This window comes from Lithobates pipiens, unplaced genomic scaffold, assembly GCF_037356315.1.
Source record: "Lithobates pipiens isolate NorthernLeopardFrog02 unplaced genomic scaffold, aLitPip1_a1.2 Scaffold_3, whole genome shotgun sequence".
In the NCBI taxonomy this organism is placed as follows: Eukaryota; Metazoa; Chordata; class Amphibia; order Anura; family Ranidae; genus Lithobates; species Lithobates pipiens.
In genome coordinates, this window is record NW_027507790.1 from 131,311,955 (window position 1) to 131,333,504 (window position 21,550).

At 48.8% G+C, this 21,550-nt stretch overlaps 1 protein-coding gene across 1 annotated transcript in view; it reads left to right on the forward strand.

Moving 5' to 3' along the window:
• Positions 1-21,550, forward strand: part of TMEM232 (transmembrane protein 232) — a 323,216-nt gene that overhangs the window by 658 nt on the left and 301,008 nt on the right. The window lies entirely within an intron of this gene.

Here is a 21,550-nt window from a genome sequence, read left to right on the forward strand (position 1 = left end):
CCAGGCTGACCCCCATGGACAATGTGCCTGGCTGCTGAGTTCATCACCCTATCTCTACACTCAGTTTGGCAGATTGGCAACACTGACAGGCAGCAATGATTGGCACTGACAGGCGGCACCATTGGGCCCTGATTGGCAGCACTAATGGCACTGATTGGCAGCACTAATGGGACTAATAGGCAGCACTGATTGGCAGCATTTAGTGACACTGATTGGCAGCGCTGACAGTCAGCACTGATGGGTGCTGATATGTGGCACTCATGGGCATTGATTGGCAGCAGTGATTGGAGGCACTGATTGGAAGCACTGGTACTGATTGGTGGCACTAATTGGTACTGGTATGTGGCACTGATTGGAAACACTGATTGGCACTGATATTAGGCAGCACTGATTGGAAACACTGATTAGCACTGACTGGCACTTATTGGCACTGACAGGTGGCACTGATTGGAAACACTGATTAGCACTGACTGGCACTGATTGGAAACACTGATTGGCACTGACAGGTGGCATTGACAGCGGAGAGGGAGATCCACACTGAGCCGATATTGACCCTTAATGAAAACAATCAGGAAGCGGGTCCTAAGACCCGATTGGCCAGGGCGTCTTAGGACTCCTGGGCAGTCGGGTCTCAGGACCCACTTCCTGTTTGGCTCTGAGGAGAAGCAATGGCCCCTCGGCACTGATCGCCACCTTCCCAGCTCCATAGAATCCCCTCCTCCTATCACTGCCCATAGCAGAAGCCCGGGCCAGGATCATATATTTTTCCACAGAGGAGATTGCAGCAGCAGATGGGAGGATGAGTGGGAGCTGGAGCAGTGTGAGTAGAGAGGCCTTTCGGTGGGGGGGGGGGGGGGGGGGTGTTTGAGGTGTTATGTGCAAGTGAGGGGTGCAGGTTTATTTTGCCACTTTCACCCCCCCCCCCCCAAACCAGCCGCCGTTGGATCTGAAGTGAATTGCTTTTCAGGGGACATTTGACAGGCAGTGAGAAGGTGGTATGCTGACCCCTCACTGCCTGTTTTAAACCTGCTCCATAGCATCTTATTGAGAGTTTTCAGTGTGGCTCTATTCAGTTTTATAGGGGGGGATCATTTTTGACACGTATATGGCATGTGTACATCTCCATCTGCTTCCTTTGTAGCTTAAGGTGCAGCAGTAGCAGGCAGCAAAAACTCAGCTCAACCCCACATTTTTATTGTCCCTCCAATCACAAGTGTAAATGAGGCCATACAGAGCATGTACAGATATAACACCCAGCTGCAGCATACACGGATAACACAGAGCGACAATAAGGGCACAAACCGTGTTCATTTTAATAGGATTTTAATAATAAATTACATTGAAATATTAGTGATTAGTCAAGGGCACATCTAGGGCAACCCAGGATTGCAACAGCAGCATCAAGTCAAGCAGTCCCTGGCCAGTGGAGGGGCTCAGAGAAGGAAATGTCAGCCAAAGTATGCACAGTGTAGGACCTTCTCAGAGATGACAAGTGTGTGGTATCCTCAGGTGCCTGATTTCAGGGTTCTACCCCCTTCCTGATCCTGGCTAAGGAATGGCAGGGGAACCCATCATATAATAAATTACTACTGCCAATTACGGTATTTGCAGAAAAAGTAAAAAATGCTAAATTGAATTCACCCATTAGATGCAGATAACACAAAGTACCTAAAAAAAAAAAAGCATAAAATTATATTCTTACTTAAAATTGACACAAATATATAAGTCTCATTCATAAAAATACACTCCTAAAACAGGTGGAATTTCACATGCTATTCTCACAAAATGCCTCTGGGGGGAGACATATTACAACAGAAATGGTTTTGTATATTTGCCTGGAGAAAAACAAAGTAACTATTGTGTACAAGAAAGGAAACAATAAACTGCTCAGGAATAAAAAGATAATGCAGCTGACACATTGAAACAAAAATGTAAACCCTAAAGAATTATAAGGCCTCATGCACACTGAGCTTATAGCAGGGTTCCACCCTAAAGTGGAACTTCTGCTCATCGGAACCCTCCCCACCCCACCCCCCTCCAGTGTCACAGTTGGCACCTTTCAGGGGGAGGGGGGTGCAGATATCTATGTCTAAGACAGGTATTTGCACCCACTTCCAGGCATAGACTCCCACGGGAGTCTATGCTGTTTCCTGTCCCGGCGCGCTGTCTGCTGGGACACACACGGGTCACACAAGGGTCCCAGAGACAGCACAGACCATTCCCATTGTGCTACATGACTCGCGCATGCGCAGTAGGGAACCGGGACGTAAAGCTGCAACGCCTCACTTCCTGATTCCCTCACGAGAATGGCGGCTGCAAAGCCGAGAGCAGAGCGATCGATCGGTCTCGGCTGCCGACATCGCTGGACCCTGGGACAGGTAAGTGTCCATTTATTAAAAGTCAGCAGCTGTAGTATTTATAGCTGCTGGCTTTTAATATTTTTTTTTCCAGTGGAATCCCTCTTTAAGTTGCTGCTTTTTTTTTTTGTTATAGCCCATAGAAGCAACACTATGGGGGTTATTTATGAAAGGCAAAACCACTTTGCACTACAAGTTCAAACTACAAGTGCAAAGTGCACTTGAATTTGCACAGAAAGTGCACTTGGAAGTGCAGTCTCTGTAGATCTGAGGGGAAGATCTGAAATTAGGGGAAGCTCTGCTGATTTTATCATCCAATCATGTGCAAGCAAAAATGTTGTTTTTTATTTTCCTTGCATGTCCCCCTCAGATCTACAGCGACTTTACTTCTAAGTGCTTTTTCAGTGTAATTTCAAGTGCACTTTGCACTTGTAGTTTGCACTTGTAGTGCAAAGTGGATTTGCCTGTCGTAAATAACCCCCAATGTTAGCCTATGTGTCCAGGCACATTTGGGCATTTACAGGCATGTTTTGGAGCCGCTTATCATATCTCCCCTGCAGCTCTGGTGCAAATTTGCACAGGGGCCCTGTGCGACTTCTGGTCAATTTCAGGTCCGAAAACGGTTAACATGGACACACAGGACCCTGGTGCTGTGAGCTGCATGCGAAGATAGTATGATACCCAGCCTAAATATATGGGAGTTAAAGTTCATTCTTTTTAAATCAGAAGAAAGTTTTATTTGAACGCATTCAAGCATACATGTTCCATAAACACAAAAGAATGCAAAGTTGTAATGTACAAAACAGTAAAACACAAACAGGCGAATACAGCTTTCAACTGCATAGAGCTCACTAAAGAGAACATACAGCCCCACCCAGTGGCTGAAAACAGAAATTACAGTGGCAAAAGAGCATCAATATTGCACACTTCAAAGTCAGATAGTAATAACCAGCATTGAGTAACCATCAGCATTCTACCCCAATATCCTATCTATAATCAGGTCTACTGGGGCAAAGCCCGGTGCATCAAGCCAACCTCCCCAAACCCTCTCAAATTTAGCAGGGCATCCACGGTTCTGGTAAATAACCTTTTCATATCTTAAAGTAGTACCCATATTGGTCTAGCCATTCTTTTGGGATTAAAGGAAAGTGCTTTTCCAGTGGAGGAGGATACTTTTACGTGCCTGAAACAAGGCTCTGAAAACCACTTTCTTAGTAAAGGCATCTAGTATAATATCATCAAAACCTCCCAGCAGACAGTGCCTGTTTCAGAAGGGATGGCTGTTTGGAATACTCTATTGACCGTTGCAAGAACAGATGTCCAGTATCTGTAACTTGGGCCATCTCCACAGTATGTGGATGAGATCCCCATGATCTATGCTACATTTTGAAAAGAATTGTTGTGACAAAAGCCCCATTTTAAACAATTTCACAGGGGTATAACGAACTCCCAATAAAAGGTACAATTTTGGTAAACGCTGAGAATTATTAAGAGAACAAGCTTGCACTGCTTCCAGCGCATTTTCTCACTGTTCACCGGACAAGTCTCCCGCATCAGACTCCCACAGATCCATGGCCTTACAGGGGTAGGCCTCCAAATAGATATTCAGTAGGGATGCATAACAATTAGAAATAAGCCCCTTCTGTATTTCAATGTGCCGCAACAGCCCAAAAATAGGTATTGGGGAAAGAGAAAAGTCAGAGGGCAATTTTTGTGCCTGTGCTGTGTAGAACAGCTGAAAATAATAAAAATCTATGGATCGTGGGGTCAGTTCACACCAGATGCAGTTCCGTGCAGTTCCGTGCAGTTCCTTTTTTTCTGCACCAATACAGTCAGTTCTGGTCAGTTTCTGCACCAGAGCCATTGGAATACATGGAAAACACTGTGCATTCATTTTTAGTTAAAACCACACGGACCTGAACGGAACTGCATCTGGTGTGAACTGGCCCCTTACTCCATATTTTGTGCTTTAACCTATATGTGGGGAAGAGACAGTTGGATTTAGCAAACAATTGCGATTGTAAACCTTCCAGGAGTGAAGCTGATCTAGTGTGATGAAGCATAATGGACAGGGAGGAATTCTGAGTTTCAACAGCCAGCCCTAGTTTAAGCATTCCCTCCTGCATGTGCTGCAGTTGAGCAGCCAAATAGTACACCGATGGGTTTGGGAATGCTATGCCCTCTTTCCTTTGATTTTTGCAATTGTTCTAGGCAGATTCAAGGTGAACCTTGCCGCCAAAGTAGCTGTCTAAAAAATGGAATTAATAGTCTGGAAAAGCCTGAGAGGCAGTACTTTGGGAGCATTATGGAGAAAGTATAGCAGTGGAAGCATTAAAATCATCTTCACCAAGTTAGGCCTTCCTACCATAGAGAGCCAGTATTTTTCCAAAGTTTAATTTTGTCCCAGAATTTAGTAAGCGGCGCCAGTATATTGAGACGGGAGTAGTTCGTTAAATCGGACAAAATCACCACACCTAAATACTTAAATGACTACCGGGACAGGGCCAGGGCAGAATGTGTGCAGAGAGGAATCAACTATACACTCTAAGGGTAACAATTATACCTTCTAAGGGTGCAGACTTGGACTAATTGATGGTTAAGCCAGAATAGGTACCAAAGTCTGTGAGCAGTCCATATTGGAATCATACCGGACCCACTATGTCCTCCTGAGGCATGAATCCAAACCATCAGTGGTTCAATAGCTAGGGCAAACAACAGGAGTGAAAGTGGGCACCCCTGTAGCGTGTTTACATTCCACATTAATAATTACAGTATGTTACCAAAATAATTGTGGACTGTAAATTGCATCCATCATTGCTCCTGTTTCTTCTTCTTTTTGCTGAAACCTAGATCCCCTGAGCAGAAGTAAACCCATTGATTTAAAGGATAAGTTCACCTTTGGGAATGTGTTCCGCCCGTTATTGGGGTGGAACTCGTGAATTGTTGAAAATGATACAGCCGCAACACACCCCTCCCCCCATCCTTTGCGGTTGTTGGCTTGTAGTTCACTGATTTCTTCCTGTCAGTTTATCCCTGCTAGTACAGCATGTACTGGTATACAGATACACTGACAGATGTGCAGGAGGCCTGCATGGCACCAGCGATCTGCTGATTGCTGGTGCAATGCTTTATAGGCTCCAAAAGAAAAAACATAATAAATGCAAATATTTTTTTTATGCCCGCAAAAAAATGTGCATTTATTATTTTTTTCTAAAAGGTGAACTTATCCTTTAATGGTTTCAAAAACCGTTACATTCCTGGAATGCCTGGATTGCCAACTGTCATATTTGCTTGTGTCCTCAACCAAACTGTCAAAACAATCAAATGGCCGGTGTCATAACTAATCACATGTGCAGCACAGTGGCAGTTGCAGATCAAACAGAAGCTGCTTACTTTGGTGTAAAGGATAGGAGGGTTTAATTCTGTTTTTATTTTTTATTTTTTTCCACAAATTTTTTTTTTAATTCTTTTTTCAGTGTAACATCAAGCAAATACAAGACAATGTTAAAACATCAATCTGTTCAGGGCACATTTAACGGTCCACATGACCTTACATTTTCTCAGTAACAAGCCAATGTTGTAATAATCATATACAGTAAATTCCAAACAATACGTTTCCAATTAGGTAACTGTAATGATTGTATCACCTGGGTACTCGTCCTCTTTCCAGCTTGCCTAAGTGAGTACCGCACCCTATTTGCGCTCCGATCCGTTGCACCCATGATGTCAATTGCGCGTATGCTTGCTAGCAACTAGTGATGGCCGAACAGTTCGCCCGGCGGTCGTTTCGCGGCGAATTTCGGCTGTTCGTGGTCCGCCAGTTCGGCGGACTATTGGCGTCGTTCGCCCGGCGGACTTCCGTGTTTTTACTGTGTAAAGGAACTTTGACCTTATGACACATCCATCATGGGGTACAGGACAGCCAATTGAGACATGACAGCACATGGACACTTGGACATTCCCCCTAACTTATAAATACACCCGATCCGGCGGCCATTTTACATTCTTTCTTCTGTCACTATAGGGAAAGGTTGCTGTTTGGAGCAGGGACAGATAAAACGCTAGCTATTTGGTACACAAAAGTTCTTTTCAGGACTGGTATAGGTGTTAGGTGTATATAGGTTTGCTGTGCTACTGATTGTTGCAGCAGCCTGAGTGTCTTTTGTCAGTTTAGAGAAAGGGACAGAGCGCTGTGTCTGCTGCTATTTTAGGGACAGCCAGATTAGTCATCATCATCATCATCATCATCATTAGCTGTTACTATCAGGTCCACAAAAGAGCTATTCCAGTGACCAGTAATTGTTCCAGTCTCCTCTTTTTTGCCAGTTTGTATAGGGACAGGAAGGAAGCAGTGTGTCAGGCAGTGAGGGTCAGTTTAAACAGTTGCTGTTACTATTAGTTCCACAAAGGTTCTTTTCAGGACTGGTATCAGTGGTATGGTAATAGGCTTGTACACGTATAATATTCTTTCTTCCAAATATAAAAAAAGAATATTATACTTGACTGCTGCCCTTCTGCTGCAGTCTGCTAATCATTCACAACTCACTTGTTCCACAAAGCTCTTTATCAGGACTGGTAACTTGGTCTGTGTAGGGTGCTACAGTACATAGGGTTGAGTGAGGTACAGTCTGCTGTTCTGTAAGGACCACTATCGGTCCACAATAGATAGGGTTGAGGTGCACCACTGCTGACCGCTGCCCTATACTGCAGCAGTCCTTCAGCAGTATAGGGACTGACGTACAGTCTGCTAATCAGTCACACACAACCTACTTGGTCCACAAAGGTCCTTATAAGGACTGGTAACTTGGTGAAGGGTGCTACAGTACATAGGGTTGAGTGCGGTACAGTCTGCTGTTCTGTAAGGACCGCTATCGGTCCACAATAGATAGGGTTGAGGTGCACCACTGCTGACCGCTGCCCTATACTGCAGCAGTCCTTCATTGGTATAGGGACTGACGTACAGTCTGCTAATCACTAACACACAACCTGCTTGGTCCACAAAAGTTCTTTTAAGGACTGGTAACTTGGTCTAGGGTGCTACAGTACATAGGGTTGAGTGAGGTACAGTCTGCTATTCTATAAGGACTGTTATCGGTCCACAATACATAGGGTTGAGGTGCACTACTGCTGACTGTTACCCTATACTGCAGCAGTCCTTCAGCAGTATAGGGACTGACGTACAGTCTGCTAATCAGTCACACACAACCTACTTGGTCCACAAAGGTCCTTATAAGGACTGGTAACTTGGTGAAGGGTGCTACAGTACATAGGGTTGAGTGCGGTACAGTCTGCTGTTCTGTAAGGACCGCTATCGGTCCACAATAGATAGGGTTGAGGTGCACCACTGCTGACCGCTGCCCTATACTGCAGCAGTCCTTCAGCAGTATAGGGACTGACGTACAGTCTGCTAATCAGTCACACACAACCTACTTGGTCCACAAAGGTCTTTATAAGGACTGGTAACTTGGTGAAGGGTGCTACAGTACATAGGGTTGAGTGCGGTACAGTCTGCTGTTCTGTAAGGACCGCTATCGGTCCACAATAGATAGGGTTGAGGTGCACCACTGCTGACCGCTGCCCTATACTGCAGCAGTCCTTCATCGGTATAGGGACTAAGCGTTTTGTCACAGGGTGATTTAAAAAATGACAGGCAGAGGAAGAGGCAGGCCCTTCCGCAGGGGTGGTAGGGGTAGGGCAGGAGCACCAGCCTTGAGCCAAAGTGGGAAGTTGCAGAAGGTGCGTTCAATTACTTTAAAGAGGAAGTAAACCCTGATGGGTTTACTTCCTCTTTTTTTCCCTGCAAAGGTAAAGCATAATGGACTACTATGCATCGCATAGTAGCTCATTATGTGTCACTTACCTGACACAGGAGCCAGCGAAGTCGCCGCTGTCCCCTGTAGTCCGCCGCATCCATGTTGCTTGTGGCGTCTCGCAGCTCCGACGAATCACAGCGGCGCAACCGCGTTGACGTCACTCCCGCGCATGCGCACGGGAGTCGCGCCTCGCAGCTCCGCCGCTGTCATACGGCGAAGCCGCGATGACGTCACTCCCGCGCATGCGCACGGGAGTCGACAAATTTGGCAAATCCATTCTTGGATTTGCCGCATTTAGTGCGCATGCGCGCCGCTGTCTACGGCGCATGCGCCATAGACAGCGGTGCCCATTTTCGGGCAAATATCTCCTAAACCATATAGGTTTAGGAGATATTGCTTGGACCTACAGGTAAGCCTTAATCTAGGCTTACCTATAGGTCCAAGTTGTTTGGAAGGGTTTACTTCCTCTTTAAAGGACGCACCAGACTTGGTTGAGTGGCTCACTCAGCCTTACTCTTCTGCACCCTCCTCATCCTCTCGATCTGCACCCTCTTCTTCACTCTCTGCTATGTGCACCCCCAAAGACACTACCACCAACAACACCACCACCACCACCACATACCTTCCGCTTGAGTCACAGGAATTATTTTCCGATCCATATCAAGAGGACATTTCTGATGCGCAGCCACTCTTGGTATTGGATCAGGAAGAGGAGGTAGCAACAACCGCTACTCAGCAGTCTGACGACAGTACCCAGATCAGCCCAAGGAGGAGGTTGGTCCCCGGTGTTGCTGCCTACTCCGAGATCTCTACTTATAGCGGTGGGGAAGGTGACGTTGATGATGACGTGTCTAGTGATGTCACGTGGGTGCCCACAAGAGAGGAAGAGGAGGGGAGTTCAGAGGGAGATATGGACCAGCAGATAGGGAGGAGAAGCAGGAATAACTTACATTGCACAGGAGGGACAAAGCAGACTGCAAATGTATCAGGAGCGAGTCATCGACCATGTACGGTCACATCTGGTGCTCCCAGGGCACCGGAGTGTGGGCTTTTTTTAACGTGTCCGCTGCTGACAATAGCGTTGCCATCTGCAATCTTTGCAGTCAACGCATTAGTCGCGGTAAGCCCAACACTCACCTAGGGACGACCGCCTTAAGAAGGCACATGGGCAGCCATCACCGAGCCGAGTGGGAGCAACGGAACACACAAAGCCACACTGCAGGCTCTCACCATCCAGCCTCGTCTTCTACTTCTCCTTCTCCTCTCTCCTCACAATTGTCCTCCACTCCACCTTCCATCACGCCAAGCTCACATTTTTCTGCAAAAAGGCAGGCTTCCGTGGGCCTAATGTTCGAGCGTAAAAAAATTATGACGCCGGATAACCCTCTTGCCCAACGATTGACGGCTGGCTTGTCAGAACTCATAGCCCGCCAACTACTGCCATATAAACTGGTGGACTCGGAGGCCTTTCGCAAATTTGTGGCCATTGGAACACCACAATGGAAGGTCCCAGGAAGGAAGTATTTCTCTGAGAAGGGCATCCCAGAGCTATATGGCCATGTTCAGCGGCAAGTGAATGTATCTCTGGCACACAGTGTCGGTGCCAAGATACATCTGACCACAGACACGTGGTCTAGCAAACACGGGCAGGGAAGGTATATCACTTTTACTGCCCACTGGGTGAACCTTCTGACGGCCGTCAAGCATGTAACCCGTGGCACCCGTGTCGATTTGGTTTTACCGCCACAGATTGCATGCAGGCCTGACTCTTCTTCTCCTCCTCCTCCTACTCCATCCTCCTCCCTCTCCTCCTCAGCTGCCTCCTCCTTTTCTGCTGCTAGCGTCTCTTCCGCTGCACCGCCCAAGCTCCCCAGAACCTATTCCACATGCCAGGTGAGACGTTGCCATGCCGTGCTGCGTCTGTTGTGCCTGGAAGCCAAGAGCCACACTGGCCCGGCACTCCTTTCAGCTTTGTGTTTACAGGCAGATCAGTGGCTAACACCGCTCAATTTGACAGTTGGTAAAGTGGTGTGTGACAACGGTGCCAATCTGCTTAGCGCATTGAAACAGGGCAAAATTATGCACGTGCCATGCATGGCACACGTCTTAAACTTGGTCGTGCAGCGATTCGTTGTCAAATACCTGGGGTCCAGGACATCTTGCGGCAGGCAAGGAAAATCTCGGCCCATTTCAGAAGATCTTACACGGCCATGGCTCGCCTTGCTGACATTCAGCGGCGACACAATCTGCCGGTCAGACGTCTTATTTGCGATTGCCCGACGCGATGGAACTCAACCTTCTATATGCTTGATAGGCTGCTCCAGCAGAAACGTGCAGTTAACGTCTACCTGTATGAACTCTGTGGCAGAAACGGTTCTGGGGAGCTGGGTTTTTTTTCACCGCGCCAGTGGCTGCTCATGCGCGAGGCATGCAGACTTCTGTGGCCATTTGAGGAGATCACCAAACTGGTCAGTCGCAGCCATGGCGCCATCAGTGACATGGTACCTTATGCCTTCTTTATGGAGCGTGCATTGCGTCGTGTCATTGATCAGGCTGTGGAGGAGCAGGAGCGGGAAGATGAGGAAGTCGCAATGCTGGATGAATTCCCAGGGGGGGCTACTCTATCTGAGACAAGTCAACAACAGGAGTCTGAAGAGGAGTCAGAGGAGGATGGTGCCGGGGCGGATGAGGAGGAGCAAGAAGAGCATGCTTTAAACCTTTCTGGGATCCCTGTTGTGCGTGGATGGGGAGAGGAGAATGAAGAGGACGACATTATCCTGGATGATGAGCAGGAGCCAGGCCACCACACCGCTTCCACTTTAGTGCAAATGGGGGCCTTCATGCTCCAGTGTTTTAATAGGGACCCCCGTATAAAAAGCATAAGGGTCAAGGACCAGTACTGGCTGGCAACGTACTTAGACCCCCGGTACAAACACAAAATGGCGGAAATGTTACCGCCGTCGCAGAGGGCTGTCAGAATGCAGCACTTCCAGGCCTTGCTTCGAGAAATGCTGCATTCTGCTTTTGCGTGCGCTGGCAGAGGAGCAATTCCCACTCCCAGAGAAGGATTTGTGGGTACCAATCCAACAGCGCCTGCAAGAAGAGGCTGGTTTGAAGATGTGTTGGTGACTTCGGATATGAGGTCATTCTTTCAGCTGACCCATCGACAGGTGTCATCCGGATCCAGCATCAGGGAACGCCTAGACCATCAGGTGTCCGACTACATTGGGTTAACGGCCGATGTGGACGCTCTGAGGAGTGATGAACCCCTGGACTACTGGGTGGGCAGGCTTGACCTCTGGCCAGAGCTTGCCCAATTTGCAATCGAACTGTTGGCTTGCCCCTCATCCAGTGTCCTGTCCGAAAGGACGTTCAGCGCAGCAGGGGGGATCGTGACCGATAAGCGTACTCGCCTAGCTCACGACAGTGTTAACTACCTCACATTTCTAAAAATGAATGAGGCATGGATCTCGGAGGAATTCAACACATGTGACCAGTAGACCATGTATATGTCTATAAACAATTTTTTTAATCAAGCACACAGACCTTCTTTCTTCATTTGGCTCACTTCCTTGTCCCAAAAAAGCACACCGTACTATATGCCCCTACCCTCCTCTTTGAAGAGGTTGATCGGTGTCATATTTCTACTGGGGCTGCTTATGATATCCCTGTGCTGTGCTGACTTCCTCCTGGGGGTTCTTATTATGAGGGGATCACACCATCCCTGTGCTGCTGACTTACTCCTGGGGGTTCTTATTATGAGGGGATCACACCATCCCTGTGCTGTGCTGAGTTTCTCCTGGGCCTGCTTATTATGAGGGGATCACACCATCCCTGTGCTGTGCTGACTTACTCCTGGGGGTTCTTATTATGAGGGGATCACACCATCCCTGTCCTGTGCTGATTTACTCCTGGGGGTTCTTATTATGAGGGGATCACACCATCCCTGTGCTGTGCTGACTTCCTCCTGGGGGTTCTTATTATGAGGGGATCACACCATCCCTGTGCTGTGCTGAGTTTCTCCTGGGCCTGCTTATTATGAGGGGATCACACCATCCCTGTGCTGTGCTGACTTACTCCTGGGGGTTCTTATTATGAGGGGATCACACCATCCCTGTGCTGTGCTGACTTCCTCCTGGGGGTTCTTATTATGAGGGGATCACACCATCCCTGTGCTGTGCTGAGTTTCTCCTGGGCCTGCTTATTATGAGGGGATCACACCATCCCTGTGCTGTGCTGACTTACTCCTGGGGGTTCTTATTATGAGGGGATCACACCATCCCTGTGCTGTGCTGAGTTTCTCCTGGGCCTGCTTATTATGAGGGGATCACACCATCCCTGTGCTGTGCTGACTTACTCCTGGGGGTTCTTATTATGAGGGGATCACACCATCCCTGTGCTGTGCTGATTTACTCCTGGGGGTTCTTATTATGAGGGGATCACACCATCCCTGTGCTGTGCTGAGTTTCTCCTGGGCCTGCTTATTATGAGGGGATCACACCATCCCTGTGCTGTGCTGACTTACTCCTGGGGGTTCTTATTATGAGGGGATCACACCATCCCTGTCCTGTGCTGATTTACTCCTGGGGGTTCTTATTATGAGGGGATCACACCATCCCTGTGCTGTGCTGAGTTTCTCCTGGGCCTGCTTATTATGAGGGGATCACACCATCCCTGTGGTGTGCTGACTTACTCCTGGGGGTTCTTATTATGAGGGGATCACACCATCCCTGTGCTGTGCTGACTTCCTCCTGGGGGTTCTTATTATGAGGGGATCACACCATCCCTGTGCTGTGCTGAGTTTCTCCTGGGCCTGCTTATTATGAGGGGATCACACCATCCCTGTGCTGTGCTGACTTACTCCTGGGGGTTCTTATTATGAGGGGATCACACCATCCCTGTCCTGTGCTGATTTACTCCTGGGGGTTCTTATTATGAGGGGATCACACCATCCCTGTGCTGTGCTGAGTTTCTCCTGGGCCTGCTTATTATGAGGGGATCACACCATCCCTGTGCTGTGCTGACTTACTCCTGGGGGTTCTTATTATGAGGGGATCACACCATCCCTGTGCTGTGCTGAGTTTCTCCTGGGCCTGCTTATTATGAGGGGATCACACCATCCCTGTGCTGTGCTGACTTACTCCTGGGGGTTCTTATTATGAGGGGCTCACACCATCCCTGTGCTGTGCTGACTTACTCCTGGGGGTTCTTATTATGAGGGGATAACACCATCCCTGTCCTGTGCTGATTTACTCCTGGGGGTTCTTATTATGAGGGGATCACACCATCCCTGTGCTGTGCTGAGTTTCTCCTGGGCCTGCTTATTATGAGGGGATCACACCATCCCTGTGCTGTGCTGACCTACTCCTGGGGGTTCTTATTATGAGGGGATCACACCATCCCTGTGCTGTGCTGAGTTTCTCCTGGGCCTGCTTATTATGACGGGATCACACCATCCCTGTGCTGTGCTGACTTACTCCTGGGGGTTCTTATTATGAGGGGCTCACACCATCCCTGTGCTGTGCTGAGTTTCTCCTGGGGGTTCTTATTATGAGGGGATCACACCATCCCTGTGCTGTGCTGACTTACTCCTGGAGGTTCTTATTATGAGGGGATCATACCATCCCTGTCCTGTGCTGATTTACTCCTGGGCCTGCTTATTATGAGGGGATCACACCATCCCTGTCCTGTGCTAAGTTACTCGTGGGGGTTCTTATTATGAGGGGATCACACCATCCCTGTGCTGTGCTGACTTCCTCCTGGGGGTTCTTATTATGAGGGGATCACACCATCCCTGTGCTGTGCTGACTTCCTCCTGGGGGTTCTTATTATGAGGGGATCACACCATCCCTGTGCTGTGCTGATTTTCTCCTGGGCCTGCTTATTATGAGGGGATCACACTATCCCTGTGCTGTGCTGACTTCCTCCTGGGGCTGCTTACGGTGCTGCTGTCAGTGCTTTATATCACGGTGCTGGTGTGAGTGCTTAATGTCACGCTGCTGCTGTCAGTGCTGTATATCACGGTGCTGATGTCAGTGCTTAATGTCACGCTTCTGATGTCAGTGCTCTCTATCATGGTGCTGCTGTCAGTGCTGTATATCACGGTGCTGATGTCAGTGCTTAATGTCACGCTTCTGATGTCAGTGCTCTCTATCACGGTGCTGCTGTCAGTGCTGTATATCACGGTGCTGATGTCAGTGCTTAATGTCACGCTTCTGATGTCAGTGCTCTCTATCACGGTGCTGCTGTCAGTGCTGTATATCACGGTGCTGATGTCAGTGCTTTATGTCACGCTGCTGATGTCAGTGCTCTGTATCACGGTGCTGCTGTCAGATGACTCTATCACGGTGCAGGTGTCATTGCTGTATGTCACGCTGCTGGTGATCATCTCCTGCACCCTCTTCTTTGCCTACCCTGGTCCCTGACCTTCCGTCTCCTCCATTGCCTTCATGCGCTCCACAGTCCTGAATTGTCAGAACAATTTCCCATATAAAAAAAGAATGCTTGTAGTTATCGATCCCAAATTCACCTCATACATGTATTATGTCATTGGCCATGTGGTGGGACTATGTTTGCCCAGCTAATAATTATTTTGTGGCTGCAAATTTGACCTAAAGGTTTGCGGAGTTCGCCTCCCATTGAAGTCAATGGGGCCTGCCGCGAACTTTCCGTTCCGCGAAACGTCCCGTCGGAAGTTCATCCATCACTACTAGCAACTCTTACCAGACAGCGAGGGGGCCCAGGAGCCCCAATAACACTTGGTTGTTTGTCCCTAAGACTCCCAAGGGTGAGTGATGCCCGCTGACATGGCTCTCCAACCCCACCCACCTCTCTGCAATCGCTATTAAGGATGCCATGATGACCATAGGATGCGGTTTGGTGCAGCATATGAGTTGGACTGGAGAAAAGGGAGGGGAAGGAGGGGGGTCAAAAAAAAAAAAAAGGAGGGGGGTGGAGGTGGGAAGAGGAAGAGGGGGGCCAGCTGGGACTTAGAGGGGGAAGACAATGAGCTGGGGGGTAAGGGGGAGAGGCTTGGACAAGCCCTCGGACGGAATGGGGGTGAGGTCGCCCACCAGCTACCCTCTCCGTCTCAATGAAGCAGCCAAGGGGGAAGTAGCTGTACACTCCAGAGCATCAGCTATGTCCAGATAGGCAGTACCATAGGCACTACCCACTGGGGGAATGCCAGTCAGGAAAAATCCCTCTTTCAGGGTTCTATTTTCTCTTAATTCTGCATCAAAGTAAGGTATCTTTGAGATGATTTAAAGGTCCGTCACGCTTCCCAGACTGCTGAGAAGCTGGCTATTCTGTCATGGGCCGTGTGAATCAGCTCCTCCATTGCCTCTATACGGTTAATGCGATGAATCCAGCTTTTAATTGAGGGGGGGGACATAGATCTCCAATGTACCGAAATACAGAGCCTTGCGGCATTGATCATATGCATCGCCAGGGACTTAAAATACTTATTTTGGGGAATTTAAGATAGATGCAGTAGATATTGTGCAGGAGAGAACTCCAAAGCTAGGGACGAAATGCCTGTGGTTACCTCGTGGACTTGCCTCCAGTAAGGCTGAATTAAAGAGCATACCCACATATGTGGAGGAGGGTGCCGGGTTCCTGACCACATCGCCAACATTGATCAGAAACTGTCGGAAAGATTCTATGGAGCAAGTCCGGGGTTTTGTACCATCTCTTTTTTAGTTTATAGCCATTTTCCTGCGTGCTTATGTTGAGGGACCCTTTGTGGATGTATAAGTGTATGCGATCCCACTCTCCATCCGTTACCTCCCGGTCCAGCACGGATCCCCAGAAAGCCTGATCTGAGCGCCTATCAGAATGCTGCATCTCAAACATGGATGCATACAGAGTTGAGATCACATGGTTCTGGGGAGTCGTGCTTGAACACGGCTTCAAACAAAGTGGGCTTTGTCAAGTACCCCGGTCTCCTCCCTGGATCATCTAAGAAATGCTTTAGCTGCATATAGGACCAGTGCAGGAATGACTTTGTGTTGGACAGCATGGCTAAATCGTGATGGCTCAGAAATTTGCCTCTCCAAAAGAACTGTTTCACTACCATCTCCGTATACAGCCATTCCCGAGCTAAAAAGCTGGCGGATAACCCCGGGGGGAAGTCAGGGTTTCCCCTAATAGGGTTGATCGGGCACTCCGTGTGTGAAAGCGCTAGCGCCTTGCAGGCCCTGGTAAATTCCTGCAAGGTCGCCCCAATGAGAGGGTGCGCAGGGAGCTGGGGGCCACTGGGCTGTTTGTTACACCAGGGAAGCACTCGCAAGTCGTGACCTACAGCAAGTCGTTCCAGTTCCACCCAGTCTTTGCAGTGCGTATGGATCTTCCAGTCAACTACCCTGGTCATGTGTACTGCCCAATAATAACGCTTTAGGTCTGGCAGACCAATTCCTCCCTTAGCTTTGGGTAAAACTAGGTTTGCCCATCCGATACGAGCTGGTTTGCAGCCCCAGCGGAAAGATCTACATTCCCTTTTAAAGGCCGTAAAGAAGGTCGGTGGTAAACGTACTGGGATCGTTTGCATTTTGTATAGGATTCGTGGGAGAACTGTCATCTTAAGGGCAGCCACCCACCCAAACCACGATAGAGTCGGGACATCCCACCTCTGAAGCTCGTGTTTTATATTCTTTAGTTCAGGGAGAACGTTTTTTTCATAGAGGGAACTAAGCTTTCCAGGCAGTTGTATACCAAGTTATGTGATAGCATCCGACTTCCATTTAAAAGGAAAATTAGCTTGGCATTGCTGTGCAAGGCAATTTGGCAATGAGATGTTCAGTGCAAATGATTTGGAATAATTTATTTTGAGATTGGCTATGCATTTAAATTGTTCTAGTATTGGCATCAAATTTGGTAGGGATGTTAATGGGGATGTGAGGAAAAGCAGGATGTCGTCCGCGAAGGCCGCAATCTTGTATTCCTTATGGTGCACCACAATGCCCTTAATGTCCGGGTTATGTCTAATGCAACGCAAAAGGGGTTCCAGGGTGAGGATGTACAGGGGGGGAGAAAGAGGGCACCCCTGCCTGGTACCATTGTGGATGGGGAAGGCGTCCGACAGGTGGCCATTAACCTTGACCCTGGCCCTGGGGTCAGAGCCCTCAGCACCGCCTGCAAGTAGTCCCAGGCCACCCTGTCGAACGCCTTCTCTGCATCCATTGCTAGAAAAAAAACCTCTTGTTGGGTGGAGGCCAGCCAGTGGTGGAGGTTTAAGGCCTTAATAGTATTGTCCCTCGCTTCCCTCCCCCGGGCAAAGCCTACTTGGTCCTTCCCCACCCAAGCGGGAACGTAGTATGTCAAACGGGTCGCTATAATTTTCACAAACAACTTAAGATCTATGTTTAAGAGTGAAATTGGCAGGTAATTCGTTACATCTGTGGGATGCTTGTTGTCTTTGGGTAGTACTGTTATGTACGCTTCTAGAAGCGTATCTGGAGGGTTGGGGGCCTTGGCTAACGTGTTAAAGGCTTTAAGGAACCGTGGCGCCAGCTGATCAGCATAGTTTTTATAATATGGTACCGTGAAGCCATCCGGACCTGGGCTTTTGCCCGGCTTCATAGACTTCAGGGCGGCCTCCCATTCTTCGGAGGACAGAGGAGCCTCCAGGCCAGTGCGTTCGTCGGCCGACAACGCCTTTGGGCTATACTTGTCTAGGAACTCCCAGGTTAAGGTCGAGCGTGCCCTGTCCTCCGCGGGGTCACGAACGACACCCTCAAGACTATATAGCTTGCTATAGTATTGAAGGAATTGTTGCGCAATATCCTCGTTTTTTGTGAAGGAGTGCCCCGAACTGTCCGTCACATGGTGGACAGTAGAGGCTAAGGTGCGTTTCTGCAGGCATCGTGCCAGTAACTTCCCAGGCTTATTGCCTTGCTCATAAAACAATTTTTGCAATAGCATATGACATTTTCGTGCCCTCCTAAAAAGTTACTCCACCAATAGTGCCGTGTATCAGCCAATTCCTGCGCCACTTGAGTGGCTCCAGTTTGTTTGTGCTGCAGTTCTAAATTGGTAATTTTCTGGGTAAGGGCCTTTTATCAGCTCTTGATGCTCCCTTTTTTTCCTGGCTGCAATCGCTAGAAGGTGGCCCCGAATTACACACTTATGTGCCTCCCATTGCACCATGGGAGTCACATCCGGCGTATCATTTGTGTCAAAGAAATCCCGTATGGCCTGCTTAATGCGTTCTGAGTCCACGGAGTCTACCAAGGTGGACGCATCCAGCCTCCACATTCTTGTTAGTCTCTCTCTCTGAGGGAATTGTAAAGTCAGAGTAATGGGGTGATGGTCGGAAAGTGTCATGGCTTCTATTGATGCGCTAGCTAGGTGGGATAAATCAGTCTGCTGTATGAATAGATAGTCCAGCCATGAGTAGCAGTTGTGTGGGTATGAAAAGAAGGTGTAGTCCTTCTCACTGGGATGAAGCGTGCGCCACGTATCGTGGAGCCCGAGAGATGCTAGTTGAAGTTTCACTTGTCACAAAGTCGAGTAAGGAAGCGAGGATGTTCCTGTCGAAGTATCTAGCAGAGGGTCTAGCGCCAGGTTGAAATCTCCCCCTAGTATGAGGAGGCCTGCCTGGAAAGTTGCTAGCTTCACGAGGGTGTTTTTCAGAAAGGGAATTCTATTAGTGTTGGGGTAGTACACATTCGCATGTGTCACTGTTTTGTCTTTCCAAGTTCCCTTCAGGAAAAGATACCTGCCCTCAGGGTCAACTAGCTGGTCAGTCAGAAGAAACGGCAGAGACTTGGCTACTAAGATGGAGACACCCTTAGTTTTGGAGTCAGAGGAGGTCGAATGGAATACTGTCGGAAAGCATCTGTCTGATAACTGGGGGACTGAACCAGTCTTAAAATGTGTTTCTTGAAAAAAGATAATTTGCGCCCTATGCCGATGGGCTTCCGCCAAAACGCTACTCCGTTTTTCCGGTACATTGAGTCCCTTAGCATTCAGAGAAAAAACTTTGAGTGATAGAGGAGCTGAGATATGCTTTATGGAAGACATCTTCAGAAGCAGGAGAAAAACGAAGCGCAGTAGTCATGTAGCCAAACTATTTTACTGCCCTGCTCAAGCCCTGCGACAGCGAGACGGAAAGGGTAGATCCGGAGAGAGGGCAAAAAAAAAGAGGGGGGGATTCCCCAAATAGGGGAGTAAGCCCGGGTAGAGGGGGGAAGAATAAGGGGAAGTTAGAGTGTAGGGTCTAGCGGAACACAGGAGATTGGAATCCCTACCAAAATGAGGAGAACCTCCACCTAGAAGTGATCAGAAGGGATCCCAGCTGTCACCGGGGCCACCACCTGATGTGAGGCGTGTACCCTAGGGATATGCCGTAGGATAAAACAACCAGAGATGGGTATAGACATGCTAACCCACCTATTCACACCATGATAGGGGTAAGTGAAGTAGGGTAACTTTTTCCGGGTATGTTCAAGGGGGAAACCCGCCTCCTTGATGTGGGAACGAAGCCTAACACTAGAGAGAGTCACGCAGCTATCCCCACCCAGGGGACTCCCTATCTGGCCCGAGTAGGATGGGAAGAACCTCCTTCTTGTGAGGCCTGGGCTGCTACAGACTGCTTAACCCTACTTGGCCCTCCCACCAGGCTCCAGTAGTTCCATTTTCCCGCCTTACACTTAATATAGTCAAAAAAAGAAAAAAAAAGGGAGAGAAAACTGCTCCCACAGGATAAAATGCCACAATTTCCCATGCCTTGGCAGTAAATGAGGCCCTTATCTAAAATTCAACATAAGATAAACCATACAACAAGGAATCCAATTTATAAGGCCCCGAATTCAGTGTCCTCGGCCTTTGGAGAGCAATGATTGACGACCAGCAACGTTACGTGCCTCGGTGGCGCTTGCAAAACTGCGGGTCCATAGGCCAGACATTTAAAGAGGCAGATTGGTGACATAAGACACTTCAGCCTACAATGAGGTCCCCCCATATCGGAGAACAATGAGTCGGTTACCGGGGAGCCCTGGGCAAAACTTGATAAGCAGTGTCCAGTGAGCCCCGATAGCCGAGAATAATCATATGTAAAGGATCAGAGGATCATTACATCTTAAACCGTACACAAACCAATCTGAATCATTGATCATGAACATGCTAAAATATAAACAGCCTAACGAAATAACCTGTGCATCCCTCCTTATCAGCAGGCATGTGTGTGTGGTGTTGTCCGCTGTTCACGAGGACAGCCAATGGTCCCCGGAGAGATTATAGTCCATAAGTGCCAGCTCATAATGCAGAAGCCGGGTGCCAGGACTGCAATGAGAACAGTGTAGGGCACGTGGCTTTGCGTAGGCAGGCTTACCCATGAACCTAGCTGGGGAAGCACAGCTATGACCCTCTATCATCCATTGAAGGCACTCCCTGGCAAGTAGAGAAAGCAATCGCTGTTAGTAGTTCTCAGTCCGCTGCCGGTGAAAGTGTTGCTCCCTACCGGAGTGGGGCTGCTTACCCCAGTTTACGTAAAGTCTAACTTGAGAGCCAGGGGCCATGCCTGCCCATATTGTGCAAAGAGTCCCTTAGATGCCCTGACAGTCAGATTGTAATGGTACAAGTCTCAACCCCAAGCCTGGGGGCAATACCTTACGGTCAGCTTCTGCTGTGGACTCAGTCTAAAGATATGTGATGCTCCTACAGTGTCACTGCTCCATATTGGTCTCCCGGGGAAGCAGCAGCCCAAAGGGCCCTCGTGGGTGGCTAGACGTGCAGTCAAAGTTCAATGATCAGGGTAACAACAAAGGGGTGGCATGAAACTACTCACCCACCCATTTACAAGGCTAATGATCGGTTCTGCGTCGCACTGATGAGGGGGATTCCCGCGGGCTTTCTTCCGTTTCCATGTCACCTCGGCTCCTTTGTGGGGAGGCGGTAGAATTTCTCCTTCTCCTCGGCCGAAGCCTGTGTGACCGTGGCGTGGAGTCAGGCTGTGTAGGTATCCATGGGTCTGGGTGCAAAAAAGCGCTGTACCAGTCCGGGACCTCCACAAATGGGATGCCCAGAGTATCGCAAAAGGGCCTTAAGTCGGCCGGGACTCTCAGATGAGCTGTGTGATTTTCTGCTCTATCTTGCAAGCAAAAGGGAAATTTCCGTAGGGAATGCGTCTGTCACACAGGGCTTGCAGCAAGGGCCGAAGGTCCCATGTGTGTTGCAGCGTGATGGCTGATAGATCTTGGAACAACTGTATGCACGCCCCTTCATATTCCAGGCAGTCAAGGTTACGTGCGAGCCTCAGTATTTCTTCTTTTTGAGTGAAACTCACTAAACAGCACACCGCATCTCTGGGGGGGTCCGTATCCCTACCCCTTGGCCTCAGCGCTCTGTGACACAGCTCCATCTCCACCGGTGCATCTGGAG